Here is a 20,000-nt window from a genome sequence, read left to right as displayed (position 1 = left end):
CAAGAATCTAGCAAGGATTAAAGAAAAAAGAAATCGTGAGGAATGTTTTGCATAGTGAGAGAGAGAGAGAGAGAGAGAGAGAGAGAGAGAGAGAGAGAAATGAAAGTCCTGCAATACCACTGATAAGATATTGAGCATATTTATCTTGCATAAAGGAATACTGTGTGATGCTCCCCGCCGAGGAGACACCAAGGAGCAATATCTTCCACAGGCCATGGAAAGGACATAAGTATTACCAGAGGAAGATGTAAATGTCCTTCGGAGCGTAAGATACGTCCCAGTGGTGGACATAAATGGATAAGGGCGGTGAGAGAAAGATATAGGCGAGAGAGGAAAAAAAACTAAATATATGATGCTACATTACTGCAGAAGGTTTGGGAAAGTAAAGTGTGGGAATTAAGAACAATATTCGTAATATGAGTAGAGAAATATAAATGATTAAGTTAATATTTAAATCAGATTAAGTGCAACAATAATAATACTTCATCTGCAAATAGAATTTGCAATCAACAGTCATGCATTGTAATGGAAGCCGATACCTACCCAATTTGGAAAATATGTTGAATGCAGAAACCGGAATTTCAAAACGGTAGAGAGATCAAACTAACACGATTTTTCTCCTTTCCTGTCTCTCAATCCTTTTCTTTCCATCCATTCATCCCTGGAACTTTCTTCCTTCCCCCGTTATCATGGCGTTGCAGCCTCGCCCTGCCATTTATCATCATTAGGGCCGCTGCTTATCTTCCCATCTCCTTTGGTAAGTTCCTCTTTTATGTCTCCATCACCGTGTGCTGTGCCAGTCGTTGAGCAATATCCTCACCTGCCCTTATCTCAGGTGTATATGTCTTTAGCCTTATTTATTGTCTTTCTTTGTGCGCGTCCACAGATCCATTTCTTGTACGGGGTCATGTCGGCTGGGCGCTGTGTTGGGGAAGGGAGGGGGGATCCTAGGACTTATCTCTCTCTCTCTCTCTCTCTCTCTCTCTCTCTCTCTTTCTCTCTCTCTCTCTCTCTCTCTCTCTCTCCTCTCTCTCTCTCTCTCTCTCCCTTAGAATATTATTTTGAAGTTTTTTTCCTCAAATCATTATCGCTGATGGGTGTTATCGGCAAGGATTTTGAATACATCACCAATTTGAGTGAATTGCAATAAATCGGTATTTTATTAGTTTTGCAATACTGCAATACAAAAAAAAATATTCCTCTAATATTCATTTAAAGTGCTATCTAAAAGTGTGTTCTTAAAATTACTCTCTCTCTCTCTCTCTCCTCCTCTCTCTCTCTCTCTCTCACGGATACAAATTGGAATTGAAAGAATACAACACTACTCAGTGTGCAATTTCTTTACATACAAAATAGAAAATACTTGGAATAGACTTCCAGTGGATGTAGTAAACAGTAAAACGATAAACGAGAAGAATAAGTTGGACAAGATCATAAGAACTCTCTAAATGCTTAAACTAAATCGCTCTACCAAAGAGGAAATGCGGATGGACTAAAAAGCCTTTGAGACATTCAAAATTCTTGTCTCTCTCTCTCTCTCTCTCTCTCTCTCTCTCTCTCTCTCTCCCCCGGGGAGAGACTATTGTTAACAAGTCAATTGATGAATGATATTATGAATATGAACTAAGCAAAGGGAACAAATATATCTGAGTAAAATATTTCCTAGCGAGTTTAAAGTCTGGCCTCATTACCAGCACTGACAGGTAGATTCATTAGTCAACATCAAAGGAGAAAAATATAGTTGGGAATATATTTTGAGATTAATAACATTAATTTATGATTACGATTACAATTTTATCTTATTTTTTCACGTATAGTATGTCTCTCTCTCTCTCTCTCTCTCTCTCTCCTCTCTCTCTCTCTCTCTCCATTGTGTATTTATTTTTCATTTTTATGCACACGGGTATTCTACTATTTGAGCTTTGCTTGCGTTTTAGCATGTTTTATTTGAGTGATCGCTCTTGTTGAATAATAATAATCAATGATAATAATAATAATAATAATAATAATAATAATAATAATAATAATAATAATAATAATAATAATAATAATACAACCACGAAATTGTGTACTCTAAAATTGTAATTAATTTATCAACCTTTCAAGTTTTTTTTTTTCATTTATAAGGATAACGTCATGTCTCTTTTCTTTTCCCCAAATTGGTGTATGAATGGAATTTCTGTAAAATTTAATAAAACAAAAGAAAAAAAACATAATAGGCAGGAGTTGGGGGTTCACTAAAAAAAAAAAAAAATTTAAAACCATATATTTCTTCTTGTAATGTAAGGATTTTATTATAATACTACTATGGGTTCTCAGGTACTAGTAATAATCTGTTATCGTTCACAATTAAAAGAAGTTTGTAAAGGAATTTTTTTTTTCTCAGTGAGAGTTCTCCCTCCTATAATTGGCTGTCCATCCGAAGTGACGTTGATGGTTGTAGTCCATCCTGTTGTGTTTACAACATGAACGTGATTGGTAGAGAGTTACCTACTGTATTACATGGTAAGACATCCGCCAAATTCATAACTTCCCCTTTTTAATATTTAAAAGAATTGGGAGACGATTATTTGTCATTCATAAATTACAAAAATTCCTCTGAAAAAAAAACCCATTACAATAAAATAAAAGGAAATCATGATGTATATCTTAATAAGTTGCTTTCCTCCAAGAAGCATAAAACAAGCAGTTGTAAAATACTCACAGTGTAGTACTGGTCCCCGAACAAGCAAAATGAGAAATGTGAAAGTATGCAGGTAATTTGATTTAATCATTGCATTCGAATTGTTTATAAGCAAGAGAGATAAAAGGTGAAATAGACTGACTTGCTCTCCCTTTTGTGATTTACGACTCTCTTGTATCTAAATTGAAAGCAGCACTCCAATAGACTTATCAGCAGTGGCTCGCAGTGCATTAGGCAATAAAAAATGAGAGAGAGAGAGAGAGAGAGAGAGAGAGAGAGAGAGAGAGAGGGGGGGGGGGGGTATCAGTCCTGTGCCATTGCATAACGAAGGGAGATGGGTTAAGGACCACACGCGGTGACAAATTATAGCCAACAGCGGGAGACAACCCAAAAATTCCCCCCCCCCCCTTCCATCGAGCTCCCCTGCCACCACCTTTCTAGATTCAAAACTTTAGGTTAGGGGTGCAAGAGTGACCTCGTTCCCACAGGTGGGCGTGGTCAAGCAGAGGTGTCATAAGGTCAGTCATGCTATTTAAACGGCCAATCACCAAAGGCATGAAGTTCTCCTCTCGCCAATCAGCATAGCGTGACTCGTTGATTTGTCATGGGCGTGGTGGTGATTGGCTAAGATGCAGGTCAAGCTTCGGCGATCAGCCAATCAGAGAAAAGGGTGCGTCATCTCCAGATTTTTTCCCAATTTTGACTTTTTGAAATTAATCAAATAGGTATATGCGCTCTCTCTCTCTCTCTCTCTCTCTCTCTCTCTCTCTCTCTTAAGCATCAGCGATCAACCAATCATGGAAAGGGTGGGTCATCTCCCGATTTTTCCCAATTTTGACTTTTTGAAATGAATCAAATAGGTATATGCTCTCTCTCTCTCTCTCTCTCTCTCTCTCTCTCTCTCTCTCTCAAGCTTTAGCGGTCAACCAATCATGGAATGGGTGGGTCATCTCCCGATTTTTCCCAATTTTGACTTTTTGAAATGAATCAAATAGGTTTATGCTCTCTCTCTCTCTCTCTCTCCTCTCTCTCTCTCTCTCTCTCTCAAGCTTCAGCGATCAACCAATTTGAAAGGATGAACCTAATAGGTACATACCCCCCCCTCTCTCTCTCTCTCTCTCTCTCTCTCTCTCTCCAGCTGATTTTTCCAAAACACCAACCTGTCGTACCCGACAATTCTTATTCCATGAATAGTCGATGATACAAAAATAATTTTTTTATAAGATTACATATTCGTTTTAACTTAGAAAAGTTGAAGAAGCATATTTGCATACTTTACATAAAAATGAGAGCAAGCGCATATATAGACATGCCAATAGTAACATCTCCAGCTCCCACCCTCCCCTACGTGGATGCTTCATCTTGCATCTGCATCTTATCTCGACGGGGGTTGACGTGAAAGCAATATCTTATCTGGTGATCTGGGAAGTGATGCTTCAAAAAGTTACAGAGAGAGAGAGAGAGAGAGAGAGAGAGAGAGAGAGAGTGAGAGTGAGAGTGAGAGTGAGTGAGTGAGTGAGTGAGAGACTTATGTATGGCAATTAATTTGATAAAAGAGAGAGAGAGAGAGAGAGAGAGAGAGAGAGAGAGAGAGAGAGAGAGAGAGACTTATGTATGGCAATTAATTTGATAAAAGTATAATAGTCTTTTACAAGTGAAAACAAATGAGGCAAATAGGCGACCAGCTTGAGTTTATGCATGCAATTATTAAATACAAATATGCAATTTATACTTTTTGTTTATCGAAAAGCAGATGGTATGATAAATTGTATTGCATATAAAAATTTTATTTTAAAATACTGAAGGTTAGAGAGAGAGAGAGAGAGGAGAGAGAGAGAGAGAGAGAGAGAGGAGAGAGAAATTGAATGTGTCTTCTTAAAAGGAACGCTTGCCTATAACTCTATCGATATTCCATCTGTGGAAAGAATTAGTTTTGGGTGTCTTCCTGACATTGTCATGTTGCGTTTCACAGGAAAGAAGAAAGTTCGGGGAAAATTTATGAAACCTTTAACAAAGATTTTTCTTCTTGTTTTAAATCGCCTTTCAGTTTTTCTTTTATTTTTTCCCCCAGCTCCCGCATACGTGCATTCTATTTTGTGGTTGTGTACATTCTAAATATGAAATTTTTATTTTAATGTTGTTACTGCTCTTAAAATATTTTATTTTAGTTGTTATTTACTTCTCTTATTTCCTTGTTTCCTTTCCTCACTGGGCTATTTTCCCTGTTGAAGTCCCTGGGTATAATTATAGCATCCTGCTTTTCCAAACAGTGTTGTAGCTTAGCAAGTAATAATAATAATAATAATAATAATGGCATTTTTAGCTCGGTTCATAGGAATGTTTGCACATCTGTAATAATAATGATAATGAATAATAATAATAATAATAATAATAATAATAATAATAATAATAATAATAACAATTTATTCTATTATTTACTATTGGAAAATTGTTGATATTTCTTCTTCACTCGGATTAAACGTTGAATTAAAAAAAAAAAAAAAAAAAAAAAAAAAAAAAAAAAAAACTTGTTTTCTCTTACTTTCTCTAGATTGCCGCTGATCACATTGCGATTGTTAAGACGTAGAGACATTAGTAATTAAGAAAAGTACTCGTTAGCCTTCATTATTTAACATAAGATTGCCAAAAAGGATTGTATTCATGCGTATTACATTTTCCAATTCAGTGATGCTGCACTGACCCACAAGCCGAAAATAATTTTTTTTCCTGTTTATTTGAACTAATTTACTAAATTCAAAATGGTAATAAGTTGAAAATCATAAATATAATTTACCACTGAAGTTATCTTAAGATATCTCTTACTAATTGGCTTAGGCTATAAGTGTATTTATAAACAAAGATACCTATCTTTCCGGATCGTAATTCACCTTTCAGTAGTATTTTACACTGGAGATCTATCACATCACAGACAAACACGAGAAATATGTTTCATTAAATATATTTACAAAAGAAATCCGATGGAATCAGTGGAGACGCCATCTCTGACCAGTTCCCTTAAATCTTTAATTACACGGTCGTCATGTCGAGACATTAGCAAACACCTCAACCTTTCAGAGGTCACGGGGTTACTCTTAGCAGCAGCAACAGCAGCAGCAGCAGCGGCAGCAGCAGCTGCGTCTTCTGGAGGCTTCTTACCCTAGGAAAGCTGCGAGACTCGGAGTTTTAATACCCAGTAGGATTATTGGCTGTCTAAGCTTCCTTGGGTCAAAGGCATTGGTAGCAGTTGTCCTAATGGAATCCTGAGACACACCTGGAAATGGAAGGTTAATGGCCATGAAAAGAATTTTTTTTTTTGGGGGGGAGGAGGAATTTCTCTGGCAATGAACATTGTTTTATTGTAGTCTATAGGGATAATTATTGGGCTTCTGGGTCTTATTTTATGAGATTTGCTCCTATTAGGATTTCAATACTAATAGCAAAGCTGTACTATAGTCAAGACCACCCATACTAGGTTGGTTTGATGTGGGCGATCAGACTAAACTCCAATCTGCAGTGGCCAGCTTGGAGATGGAAATGGTTTAACCCCAGACACGTTGAGGCCTTTGTCCTGCAGTGGACTAGAAACGGCTGTATTTGTTGTTGTTATATATATATATATATATATATATATGTATGTATGTATGTATATAATTTGAAACTCTTGAAGAAAATTTACTAACCATGGGTAATCTGCCGTTTCGTTGATAAATCTCTCTCTCTCTCTCTCTCTCTCTCTCTCTCTCTCTCTGGTTTCTTCCTAAACCTCTTTTGGGTTGGCTCTGTTGAGGCGTGAAGCTTCCGAGGCGGATTGAATTTAATCCTTCTAGAGTCCGAGTCATTCGGCCGTTTTACAAGTAAGGGTCACCTCGATCTGGCAGATCGTGACCTGCCTCAATTCCAAATGGGTCAGAATATTTTGGAATATTTCCCAAACATATATATGCAACTAAAAGTAAAATTACCATGTTTTATTTATTTATTCGTACTCCTCTAATCATTAATTTCCTGTAATTAAATTCATCAGGGGTACGAATATTAGATGAACTAATCATTCGTACTCTCTATTCATTAATATCCTGTAATTAAATTCACCAGGAGTACGAAGGATTAGATGAACTAATCTTTCGTACTCTATTCATTAATTTCCTGGAATTAAAGTTACCATTTTTCTTCTAATCATCTAATAAATTTCATGCTATGGAAAGACGGTTGACCAAGTTTTACTCTGGAAAATTGATCAGACTGGAATCAAAAAGCCATTTGCCCAAACTACATTATAATATTGCTTCAGTGATCGGTCGTATGATTATATCATTTGCTTGTCAAAATCCGGTCATAACCACCTACTATCACTGCCGAGAGAAGTTTCCGATTTGTTTATTGAAACTGACTATTTTCTTTAAAGCTCTAAGGCACTTATTAGCAATATTATTCGTAATTCACAATCGTTTATTAGATATAAACGTATATTTTGAACTTAAAGCCCAAGTCAATTATCAAGTGATATCTTAAGATGTCCACAGGGGTAAAATATATATGATTTTCAACTTTATATTACCATTTTGAATTAAGTAAATCTGTCTTTATTTGATTTGCCAAGAGGGTTTCCTCTGAAGAGAATTCTTAAGTAAGTGAAAAGGAGAGTCGATGGAAGAAAATAATTAATAAATAAGTGTTTTTAACAAAATTTGCAGCTCCTGAGATTTTGGAATATTGAGAAAGGAAGAGTATCATCATTCTTGGTGATGAATAATTTTCTCAAATGTGATAGAGCAGACTTGAGCTACACTGCCTGAAAAATCTGGCTACTCCAGCTATCAATATTCAGTGAAATATTTATTCAATATTATTACAACTATATACCGAGACCGTAAATAGTAATATATATCTATATACCGAGGCCGTAAATAATAATGGAAAGATGAATTGGTGGATGAAGAATACTTAAGCATTATATCATGACAGTCATGCACATGAATGTATGAGGAGGACGTGACCCATAACAATCCTTTTGCCCTTTCCTTGACCTGGATCCCTTTCAGATGACCAGAGATTGCAGGATTAACTTTCCTTAAAATGCTATTGCTTTGGAAATGATTTCGAACATCATGAAAATTAAGTAGCAGTAGATAAATTCTATGCTTGTTTACCAAAAGTAGACTCGCCTATTGTGTATGACAAAATTTATTCGTGTAAATAGTTATAGATTAGGTCTCTTTTTAAAAACATAGAGTGGATTTTATTTCTATTTTTTTCTGGAGCCTTAGAATATATGGTAACCTTTATCAAGGGTTTAGTTTTGTGAGGAAAAAAGTGAATTTTCTTTGTGTAAATCTCTAAATGTTTTAGAAATTCACGGTTCTTGAAATTTATAGCTACCGGTTAATATATCAGAAGGTTAAATCATATCATGAATTATAGATTTGTGCCATATCAGTCTTTGTTTAAGAATTTTCTTTAAGTTTCTTGTGTTTTAAGAGTATAACACCTCTGGATCATATATGTCATTATTTTGTAAAATATTTGGAGAATATAAAAATTATCCATATATATATATATATATATATATGTGTGTGTGTGTGTGTGTGTGTTTGTGTAAATATATATATATATATATATATGTGTGTGTGTGTACGTACACGCACGCGTGCACAATGAAGAGGAAAAAGACAACAGAGAGAAGCCCTGGACTTGAAGAGGAGTCAAAATTTAATTCCAGGCGAATGAAAATCGTCGGGTTTCTGTTCATAAGATAATCTATCTCGTCCACGCAAAACACACATTAAGGAAAGGGTGAAGAAAGATAATAAAAAACCTAAAAAGATATTATCTTGAAGAGAAGCATTCGAGGTAAAGAAAGTGGTATCTTGCGTGAGAAGGTTTTTCAACAAGTGTCCGTTGACGCTGTTCATACCTTGCTGACCCTGTAAGTTGCTGCTGTTTTCCTTGTTGGTTTCTTTATTATTGATATTGACACGCGGGGTTACCCAAGCGACGACAAAAGCCGTCCAGTTTTTGCGGCCTCCTCCTCCCTCCAGTGGCGTCCTGGAAAGAGGAGTTGGGTCTCTGGAGTGAGACTATCGCGATGCAGGTTAGAGGTTATCTTGCTTTCCATTGGCCAGCTCGGAAAGGCGTCGGCCAATAGCGTATGGGGGAGGATTTTTGATTCGTGTAGTGAGTCCAACCGGCTGGGATTGCATTTTGTACGCGAGATCGGTTTATGAAAGAAAAAAAAACTATACAGTAGGGTGCGTCTGTTTGGCCGTTTGGTGGTCAAGAAGTGTTTTATGCGATAGAAAATTTTCATTCTTTCATTTAAATACAATGATATGTGTGGCTTGTTAAGACCATACTGGTTCGTTCGAAGTAAATGTTAAGTGCTTGAATACACCGAAATCCCTCCGGTTTGGTCAGCTCAAGGTTATTTTATAACTAAACTAAGATAAATGCGTCTTATTGTATGTAAATGGAGCAGTCTCGCTTTAAGACTGTCTTTTTATATCATGTTTTCCAGCATCGCTGCGTATGTCTGCAACATATGTATTTATGAGTATAGTGAAAGGGGAGAAGGCTTATGGAATCGTTCGAATGTTATCGAGATGCAGATCTGCTTATAGTCCTTAATCCTCCTGTCTTGTTCCGCTTCTTTTCTTCACTGTGGAGGATTTAGGAGTCTCACGTGAGGATGGTCAAGGAACGCACACACGAACATACAGGCATTATGCAACCGTTAACGCCCGCGAATCATTTCACTCCCACGTGAATTCTGATTATATGTTTTCATTGGTAATGTGCACAGAAAATTCGTCTGTCTTGGGTTAGAGTTCTCTTGCTTGAGAGTACACTCGAGCACACTATTCTACTTATTTCTCTTCCTCTTGTTTTGTTAAAGGTTTATAGTTTATATAGGAGATATTTATTTCAATTTTGTTACTCTTCTTGAAATATTCTATTTTCCTTTTTTCCCTTCCTCACTGGGCTATTTTCCTTGTTGGAGCCCCTGGGCTTAATAGCATCCTGCTTTTCCAACTAGGTTTGTATCCTAGCAAATAAAAATAATAATTTGCGAATTTTCATACATATCCATACGTGCACATATGAGTGTTTTTTTTATGGATAATGCAGCCCTTGCTATAAAAGGTTATAGGAGATCATATCTCTCTATACTCTGCATGACTTTTTTATGATAGAATTTTATGTACTGTAATTTATTGCCTTTTTACAATCTACAAAGGACCATATATGGTGGTTGGGCTTATGAGAAAAACCCTACGGCCTTCCACGCCCAAGTGTAGCATTGACACCTTTCATGATTGCCATTGAAGCAGACGAGATTTATGAGTGTTTGTGGTCATAAAACAGAATTGATTTTTGACTGTTCACGAATCGTCCTCGTCTCCTTTTTTTCTCTTTCGCCATTTGGTCTCTTGCATACTTATTTATTGGACTTATACATTCCCATGTCTATTTCGTGTCGTCTAAGTTGTTACTGTTTTTATCACGGGAAGAAAAACATCTATTTTTTTTTCTCTCCCTTTTATGAAGAACAAGCCGGACATAAGATTGTTTAAACGTTATTTGCAAAACATTCTGCTTTTTGAGATGTGTTTTCAATGAAGAATGTGTTTTTGATATTGTGTTTATTTACATGCACATGTATTTATGGAAAGCATGTAAATTTATGCATTTTATTCATATAACCCTTTGACTTCTAGACAGTATTCAAATTTTTACAGAGGAAGCAATAAAATGCTTTATAAGAATGGCCATGGGGAATTAGATCTTTAAGAAAATTCTAGTTTGTTTTTAAGAATCAACGAATACACAATGGTCTCATAAAGGGTAATCTTGACTATTAAAACACCCAGACAGAACTAAACTCTGGTCCTAACAGAAGTCCAAGATGATGTTTTGCATCTAATAAAGCGACTTGTAAATGTTCTGTATCTTAAAGCGCCTTGTAAATAACAACGTTGTCTTTCGGGGAGAAGTGTCCTCATGTGTCCACGGCACAAATTGTCCAATTATCTACTTTTATGAGGTGATTTGAGCCATGTTTTTTTTTTCGATCTGGAAATGGTTGCTTCTCCAAGAAATATTTCGGGTTCTTGCAGTTGCATGGCCCATTTTTATGGGGTACAGAAGATTCAGTGATGAAAAGGGATCGAAGTAGGACATTGTTGGACCATTCAGGTATTGCGTGTAAGAAGGAAAATATCCCCCCAAAACGCCCCCTTCCTTTTATTCAGAAGACCACGTATGAAAAAGTTTAGAAAATAAAAGTTTTTTGTTCAGAAGGCCCACTTTATTATAGCTCCTTCCTTTGGTTCACGCCGTATTTTTTTGGGTTGCCTTAGAAGCCGTGTCGTCCAACCCCACTGACGATGTTCCTGACGCGGCTGGACCTCAAAGAGAAACATCCTTCGGGAGTGTCATTGGCAAGTCGTTGTGTGTAAAGAGGCGTCGTAAAAGAGTTAAAGACTTATGTTCGGTTGTAGCCACAGGCCGTCGCTTGTTCGCCATTCGTTTTAGTGTCTTGTTATTATTTTTTATCCCCCCACACAACAAAAATCTTTGGGTACATCATTCGGGCGTTGGACCATCCGTCCGGCAATGCTTAGTACTGCATCTTCTTAGTATCCGGCATCGTTGAGAGAGAGAGAGAGAGACCGGACTGACTGACGGACACGCAAAAACCAGAGCAATAAAAATGGACTCTGGAACGAAATCGTGTATGTTAGCTTTTACTCTTCCATGAGACATATGTAAACCAAGTTGCTATTGACGTCGGAGCTACTTGGCCCCCACCCCTCGCTCTCTCCCCCTTCCAACTGATCTTTTGAAAAAGAACTCGACCTCCTCTTTATTTCATTTCCTCTACTTTTCAATGAGTCTTGTCGCCCCAAACTGTCGTAAAATTCTATGAAAAGCGATAACGATTTTGCCCTACTTGTGATTTCCTTATATGCTGTTACGTTTTTTTTTTTTCTCTTCACTCACCTCGTTCAGTATCCAATTTTTAGGGAAATTTATTCCTGAGAATGACAAGTGATATTTAAACATTTTATGTATGTATGTATTTGTATATACTATATATAAATATATATATATATATATATATATATATATATATATATATATATATATATATGTACCGAATGTTTGTTTATTTACAATTTATATCATCACCACTACGTACTAGTTTTAAAACTGCTACAACCACTACAGCTGTAAGGACACTTTAGCTGTAACGTACATAAAAAAATAACCTAAAGTGACCCCCGACAGGAAATGAAAAAAACGGTTACCACGGATTAAGGAAGGAGTCAAGAGATAAAGGGAGACGAAAAAACTCCAGGAAGGAGAAAGAAGATAAGAGGAGCATCAAGAAAAAAAATGGCTTCTCTTGGCTTGTATAGATAACTGATCCGGGAAAAGACACCAAGGAGGAGGAGGAGGAAGGAGAGTTTAATCTTGCGATTGAATTAAATTCGAGAGAGAGCAAATGAAAACTGTCCAGGATGAAAATGTCCAGAAAATAAACTATCATTCTCTCAAGCGTAAAATATGTCAAGGGGAAAATATATATTTCATGTCGCGGTGAAAAGTGATTTACGATCAAATTTCTTCTTTGTAGTTTCAGAGCGTTGAATCTAAAACGAGAGAGAGAGAGAGAGAGAGAGAGAGAGAGAGAGAGAGAGAGAGAGAGAGAGAGAGAGAGAGAGAGAGAGAGAAGCATGCAAGCAGTCTTTTTGGGTAATATCTCTGACGTGTGCAATTATCTACGATTGCGAGCGGAGGAATTCAGATATATTATTTGACCTGACATGACCGATTATCACGACCGGAGGAGACTCCCGGGGTCACGGCTTCACTGCCGAAGAGATTCGCTTGTGTATGTATAATAACTCTCTGAATTATCACGACTGAGGCGAGGCAGAGGAGTTAAGAAACGGGGCTGGAGGCGCTGTCCTGTTCCTTCCCATCCCTAGTTCGGGAGTGAGGAGATCATTTAGCGATAGGAGTGGGAGTGGGAGGGGATTGTCTGGGTCCTATGTTTTATTTGAGGATTTGCCTCTTTTGGGTGTTATAAAATACTGTGGTAATCTATTTTCAATCCGTTATTGTTAGCAAAATTGAATATTTTTGCCCAGGAATGAGGCAAGTTCAGAAGTCACAGTTGTAGAAATTGAATACTGTATCGTGATTCTTTTTTGAGGATTTCCGTGTATTGCTTGTTGTACAATATTATTTTCTTAATAAAATATTCTTGTCTTCAATTTTGTATAAGTTCTTTGACTCAATCATTAAATATATTACTGCTATATAATGTTCTTCTTTGTTAGGTTATGGATACTTTCTTATTAATTTGTGGAATATTCTTGCTTTTGTTTTTATACTCGTTATCCTGTTGATTCCTTTGGCTTCATTGTTATCAATTGCAGCTTGCATCATAATTATTCGTTGATATGACGTATTTTTTCTTTAATTTTAAATGAGATGAAGGTTCGTATTTCTAGTTAATTTTTTCGTGCCGAATATCTTATTTTTCAAAAAGGTTCCGTTTTCCAAATATGATTATAAAATTTTCATCCCACTTTAAAGATTTTTTTTTATTTCACTATTATAATTATGACGTAGTTTAAAAATATTTCACTTTGCTTTTATGACTTTTAGCTCTGTATTACTTAACATTTTGAATCCTAATGTGAAAGATGTTCTCCACTGAATAATCTTTTCAGTATGAATGGCTCTTTATAGTGTATTCACCCCATTTCAATGAATATTAGATATGGCTCATTATATCTCTCCTTCATGGGTGCTTTGCTTTAATTCCAAGAGACAGTTCCCTACGTTTAAATTCAACGAGACTTCCTCAATGTTTATATTGCTATTTTTCTTTTATTTTTGGAATCCTCAGATTCCTTCATAACTCAAATCATATCAGCGCCGAGCCATCGATGAAGGTTGCCATTAAGGAAATTATTCGGATGAGATAATGTTTGTTTCGTGGTTTCTGCTTGAGTGCGTGCATGTCGCCCGCGCGTGCAAGCTCTGACTTTGGGACAGCTTCAGCCCCGGCAGCATGACGTTGCTTTTCGTCTGTGTGTGTGTGTGTGTGTGTGTGTGTGTGTGTGTGTGTAGCCCCAGCCCGTCCTCATGACATCGCTTTGAATGTGTGTGTATTCAAGCATAGCTTTTGGAGACACACAAATTGGTCTTCTTACCCACGCCCCTTTTTTTTGGGGTGGGGGGGTGGGGGGGGTGGGGTGGGGGGTTTGAGGAGTACGAGTGTTAGCCTGTACAGTATATACATCTTTTGGGACAGTATTTTGGGGTGGGGTTCCAATTCGAATTATTGAAGAACATGCAGAAATTGACCGGATCGTACTTCTTAACCTTTCACTCTGCTAATCATACTTATAGTGGAATGTGGATGTCGAATACACGTTGACCTCTGCTGTTGGGAAGAAAGAAGGTGACCTGTGGTGAATTCTGATGACCCTTTTCTACGTGTCATCATCGACGCTAAACGCGTGGGAATTTAGTCAGAATTCCCAAGAAATATGTTATTTATGTCCTTTTGCTTGATTGAATGTACAGTGATCTCCAGTTTTTCCCACGAATTATTTTTTTCATATATTTTAAGTCTCTCTCTCTCTCTCTCTCTCTCTCTCTCTCTCTCTCTCTCTCTCTCTCTCTCTCTCTCTCGTGTACACACACACACTCTCACATATATATATATATATATATATATATATATATATATATATATATATATATATATATATATATATATATATACATATACACACACGCACAACAACAACAACAGCCGTTTCTAGTCTACAGCAAGACAAAGGTCTCAGACATATCCTTATTCATGTCTGGGGTTTGGCTATATATCTATCTATCTATCTATCTATATATATATATATATATATATATATATATATATATATATATATATATATATATGTATATATATATGTATATATATATATATATATATATATGTATATATATTATATATATATATATATATATATATATATGTATATATATGTATATATATATATATATATATATATATATATATATATATATTGTATTTGTCTACTGAAACTTCACAAAAGGTCAAATCTATTTCTTGATCAGTCATTGGTACTGTAAATATGGTTCGATTTTGATCGGTCTTCAATATCGCTTTACGTCAACTGAAATGTTTTCCTTAACAAGCTACAACTCCGCAAGCACAGTCTACATGACTTTGCAAACAAACAGAAATTAATATTCATATTGTTGAGTGATACTGTCAAGTCTAGTGTTTTTAGACGCGTACAAAATATCAAGTGATTATGGAGTAATTTTTAATGCCGAATATATTTTATGAATTCAAGCTTTACGAAGCAGATGTCAGGGTCACAATTTTTATTGTTATGTTAAAAATATTTTTCTTTCCTCTTTTTTCCGATGTAGTAGCAATAATACTGTTGTTGTTTGTTTATTATACGAGAGAGGGAGAGAAATGAAATCAGCAGTCACTGTCCTCCCAAAACAGTCACATAAATTGCTCAAACGGAAAACATGTGGCCAGCAGAGGCATTATGACGTGTGCAGTGGACGACCCGCTGTTGGTGTCAACAAAAAGGTGTGTTTTTGTCACCGATGTTGAGAGGGCCAAGCGGAAAGGAGGAAGATGATAATGTTTATTTACACTGCGTGATGACTTTATCCACAAACATCGCGGACGTTACATTAAGGGGAAAATATGCAAATAAAGAAGCAATATTTGAAAGTAAAAAGAACAGAAATGCATAATAAAAAAAAAAACAGAAGAATAATTGAATATGAAATAGAAAAAAGTAAAATTTAATTCAAAATAGAACAATCTAAAACAATTTGATATAAAATTCAAAATAATAATTCATAACAATAGTATAGAAATAAGTGAAGATCTTTAATAAAAATCCGCTTAGAAAAAAAAATTATGAAAAAAGTAGTGACCACTTCCGTGGCTCGTGAAATTGAACGCGAAAATCACTACTCCATCAGCTAACGAGGAGTGCTTTTATTCTTGATAGCCCACCATTTGGAAGGTAACTACACCGAACTGGTGAAAGTCTGACTTTTTAATAAGAATATTGTTGCGTCAGTACAGTGTGATATTAATCTGCGTATAAAAGGATTTTTCTTTTAAATACTAAATGTAATTTTGACCTACCCACTAGAGATTTCATCTACAAAACCTTCAAGTGTGATGGCACAGTGTGCATTGAAGTCACTATCTACAAGATCTCTTAACTCTGATATTAATCTGTTTGTATCAAGTAAGAAACCTTTTTCTTTATATCTCATGCTTAAACATTTATAAGAAAAATAAAAAGTCGTTTGAAACTCCCCAAAAGACCCAAATATCGAATATTTGCAAAATGTTAATAATAAAACCCGTCCAGAAATTCATCAGCTTTTCGATTAACCCAAAGATTATTTCTTATTTTTCTTTTATGAGAAGGGTATTGCCTTCACGAAAATCTCCCTTTAAAAAATGAATAATTACGCAATTTCATTAAAGAACACAGAGGCCGCTGAGCTTCAAGTTTCCCGACTTTCACATGCAATTTCACGGGGAGTGTTTGACATTTAATGAGTCCATTTGTCTTACTGAGTGCCAATAATGATTCAAGATGCCAAATCGTGCATGCTGAGTTTGCAATCTGCGTGAGACGACAATTGGCACGCTCTCGGATCATTGCCTCAGTTTTTTTCCGTTGTGCAATTCCCATCTTGACTTATGGGATTTGGGGCGCGTTGCCTCAGATTTATTGAAGCCAAGAAATTCGACTTAACAGAAACCCTGGATGATTTGTGTCTTTTTATGTGTTTTTTTTTTTTTTTTTTTTTTTTTTTAAAGAAAATCCGGAATGCTTTAACCTCTAATTAATTAAGATTGCTATTAAAAGCATCTTGCTATTTTTATGGGGGTATATACCCACTTGTATTTTTTGTTATATGCTTATATAATACACAGCAAGCCTACATCATGATCGGCTAAGAAGAAGAAGAATGATGTAATTATTTTAATCCTACACCACCCTTCAGCAAATATCTGTCTTTAATGCATATATTAAATTAATCCCATAATTCTTCGCTTAATTATCTCAGGTAGGTGTCAGCACCTGTCTTCCTTCTTTCTAGTATCTTTTAATTGAATCTCTTTACATCAGTAAAGAGCTATAAACAGTTCTTGAAATGAGAAGCACGTCGTTGCTTCTTGTGTCATTTTAACTCGATTCAATTACGAAGTGAATTAAGGAGGTCTTCTGAAATGGATATTCTAAATGGAGTCTACTTTGCTCACTGCTTATGTTCCCGTCACGTTTTTATTCCACATTCTGCAAATCCTGCTTAGCTTATTAACTCTAAGGCTTTACATTGCCTGTGACTTATAATCTTGAAGGCAGCTGTACAATTCTAAGACTTTGACTTGGCTATAACTGTAATTCTTATATACCATAAATTTTCTTCACACACACTAAAAGAATATTACACCACCGGTAATGCACGAAAAGTGTCAGGTTTTTCGTTCGAGGACGATTCTCTAATGAAGTGAGGAGATGCATCGAGGCGTTTTTCAATCACAGCGAGTGCACGCAGAGGTTTGGAAAACGGGAAAGCAAAGCAGACAGACAGCCAGGCCCTGCTCGGGTTCCCAAGCATTTCGGTTTACCCATGGGAGGGGTCTTGCGTGACTGTGGGCAAGCATTCCTTCATGCAAACCCATCACGGATTTCGCGATCTCTTGGTAAGTCTGAGCGACCCAGAGTGTGTACAGATCTCATGGAAACCTCTCACGGAATGATCACACCTACCCATCCACCCTTCACTCCCCCACCCCCTTCCAGCTCTTCCAGTACTCTTGTGGTCAGTCTTTTAACAAATTTGCTGTCAAATCATGCATTCGGAAAAAATGAACACCACTTTCCTATCAGTTTAAAAATAATTTTGCGTGAAATTTTAGTCTGTTATATAGCCATTTTCAGTTTATTTTTTTTATATTTGCATAGGATATATATATATATATATATATTATATATATATATACATACTTATTTTCCTCGATTCATCTCAGTATTTTAGTGGTTTTATTTGCTTTAGTTTTTTGCTTTTACGTATGAGCATCCCGAATAGATTTTAAGGTTTTTTTTTCATATGAATGTTTGTATATTTTGAATAATATTACTGATAACAATGAAACCTTCTATATGGAACTAACCTTTTGAAACTCAATCTGGAACTGTCTAATAATGCGTCTTCCTCCTCCTCCTACTCCTACTCCCTGGAAAAGATCAATTGAAACAACCTGGAATAACCCAACCTCGCAAAACCCGTCAAAGAATTAGCACACAACGTAATGGGCGTGAGTGATGGGAGGGGAATTGCTTAAAAAAGAAACCCATTTTTTCCACTCCTTCTTCTTTTAAAAAGAAGCGAAACCCGAAGCTCCTTCGGAGGTTGATTCGGAACGACCTGCAGAATATGGAAGACCTGGAAAACCGTCCTGGAAAGGGCAAACAAGAGGTAATCACCTTGATTGATTGGCAATTGCCTACTGCCCCTCCTATTTCCTTTTTGAGAAATGAGGAGTTTGCATTTTTAACGGTGGTCTCTTTACAAGATTTTGGGTAATGGAAAGTTTAGAGTGCATTTGTAGCCTTTGCAAATTGCTTTCTACATTTTTTCCAATATACTCTTTTTAATTTAAAACGCTTCCCCGTTTACTTTTTCGTTCTTCTTTATATTGAATGATGATGGAGGGTTTTTCTCCAGTCACGGGAAACTGTAATTATATATATATATATATATATATATATATATATATATTATATATATATATATGTATGTATACAATTTAGTTGAATTCTTTTGCCAAAGAACTGTGAAGTCACCTCTATACATGTATTATTATATATGAATATAAATATATATATATAAATACATATGTATAACATACAGTATATATATATATATATATATATATATATATATATATACACACACACACACACACAGTATATATGTATGTACAGTATATGCACATTAAGACTCGGATTATTTAAGGAGGAGTTTTATTGCGAAGTAAGAGAAAGTCAGTATACAAATCAAAAAATATTAAAAGGTGTCTGAGTGAGTTATGATAAACACACAAAATTCAAATCAAGACTTTACGAAGCTACTCAATCATGTACGATTTCAAAGATTATAAGCTACATATATTGAGCTGACACGAGTTATAAAGGCGGGTTCTCAGCACCGCAAAACTAGTATTACGAATATGTTAAAAAGGAAATCTTCTTTCTTTCATACTATGTTTCTCATGATATATACTTTTTTTTTTTTTTTGCCATTGGATACTTGTATATTTCCATAAAGATATTGAAGCTAAGACATGATAAACATTAACTGTATCACAAAATCTAAAATAATATATTCTTCATTTTCTTTCCATAATTCTTAATCGGTCTTAAATTCTTATGATTGACAATGAATATATCCTATGAATAGTTCTATATTTTGTTCACCATTTTGGAGATTTTCTATCCACAATTTAGTTTCCCTTTCAATAATTGGATTTCCGAATTTCATAATGAATACTCTTTTAATTACAGAAATGTGTTTTTAAATCCAACTTTCCCATTGATTTTTCCTAAAATACTATTATTAATCGTAGCCTGTAATAAAAGTCACAGAATCCCAAATTCTATTTAAAGATAGATATATAAATAGTGGTATTCATTTCTGTGGAACAAAGGAGAGTGAAATAAAAAAAAAATCATCGAGAAAAGAGGAAATTCAAGTAAGAAAGAGAAAGCAAAAAATTGACTTGCAAGAAATGTCAAGAAAAGAGTGAGAGAACTAGCGGGCCAAAGGTAATTGATTAGGAGTTCAAGATGGGTGGAGACACGGGCGTGGAAGAAAAAAAAAAGAGAAAGATGGGAGGAAGAAAAACGATACCACGGAAGCACGAGAGAGAGAGAGAGAGAGAGAGAGAGAGAGAGAGAGAGAGAGAGAGAGAGAGAGATGACGAAACATCAAAGAAATTGGCAGATTATGTTTCTTATGCACCTATTCATCCTTCTCCTTTTTCCTTTGGATTTTCTTCCTTGTGTGAAGTAGTTTCCCTTTCCATGTACTACAATATCTCTTCCTCCAATTCTTTGCTTATGATTCACGTATTTGTATTCTTGCTGTTTCATTTGTGTTATTTATCCAAGTTTTGCTTGAAGTTTAGAGTTGGGGATACCGTAAATTGAAG

The 20,000-nt window shown here is 35.7% G+C and overlaps 1 protein-coding gene and 1 long non-coding RNA gene across 2 annotated transcripts in view; one reads left to right on the top strand and one right to left on the bottom strand.

Annotated features, from left to right (window-relative positions):
• Ser (Serrate) overlaps positions 1 to 20,000 on the top strand; it is a gene marked incomplete in the record, with an annotated part of 98,830 nt that overhangs the window by 33,217 nt on the left and 45,613 nt on the right.
• The window catches only part of LOC137627798 (uncharacterized), a 173,818-nt gene continuing 159,651 nt past the window's right edge, over positions 5,834 to 20,000 (bottom strand). Inside the window, exon 4 of the long non-coding RNA XR_011041223.1 lies at positions 5,834 to 5,954. This is a non-coding gene — a long non-coding RNA (uncharacterized lncRNA). The remainder of the gene's footprint in view (positions 5,955 to 20,000) is intronic.

Source organism: Palaemon carinicauda, chromosome 35, assembly GCF_036898095.1.
Source record: "Palaemon carinicauda isolate YSFRI2023 chromosome 35, ASM3689809v2, whole genome shotgun sequence".
Taxonomy (NCBI): domain Eukaryota; kingdom Metazoa; phylum Arthropoda; class Malacostraca; order Decapoda; family Palaemonidae; genus Palaemon; species Palaemon carinicauda.
Note: the sequence above shows the minus strand (reverse complement) of the source record. Positions and strands in the feature narration are given on the sequence as shown.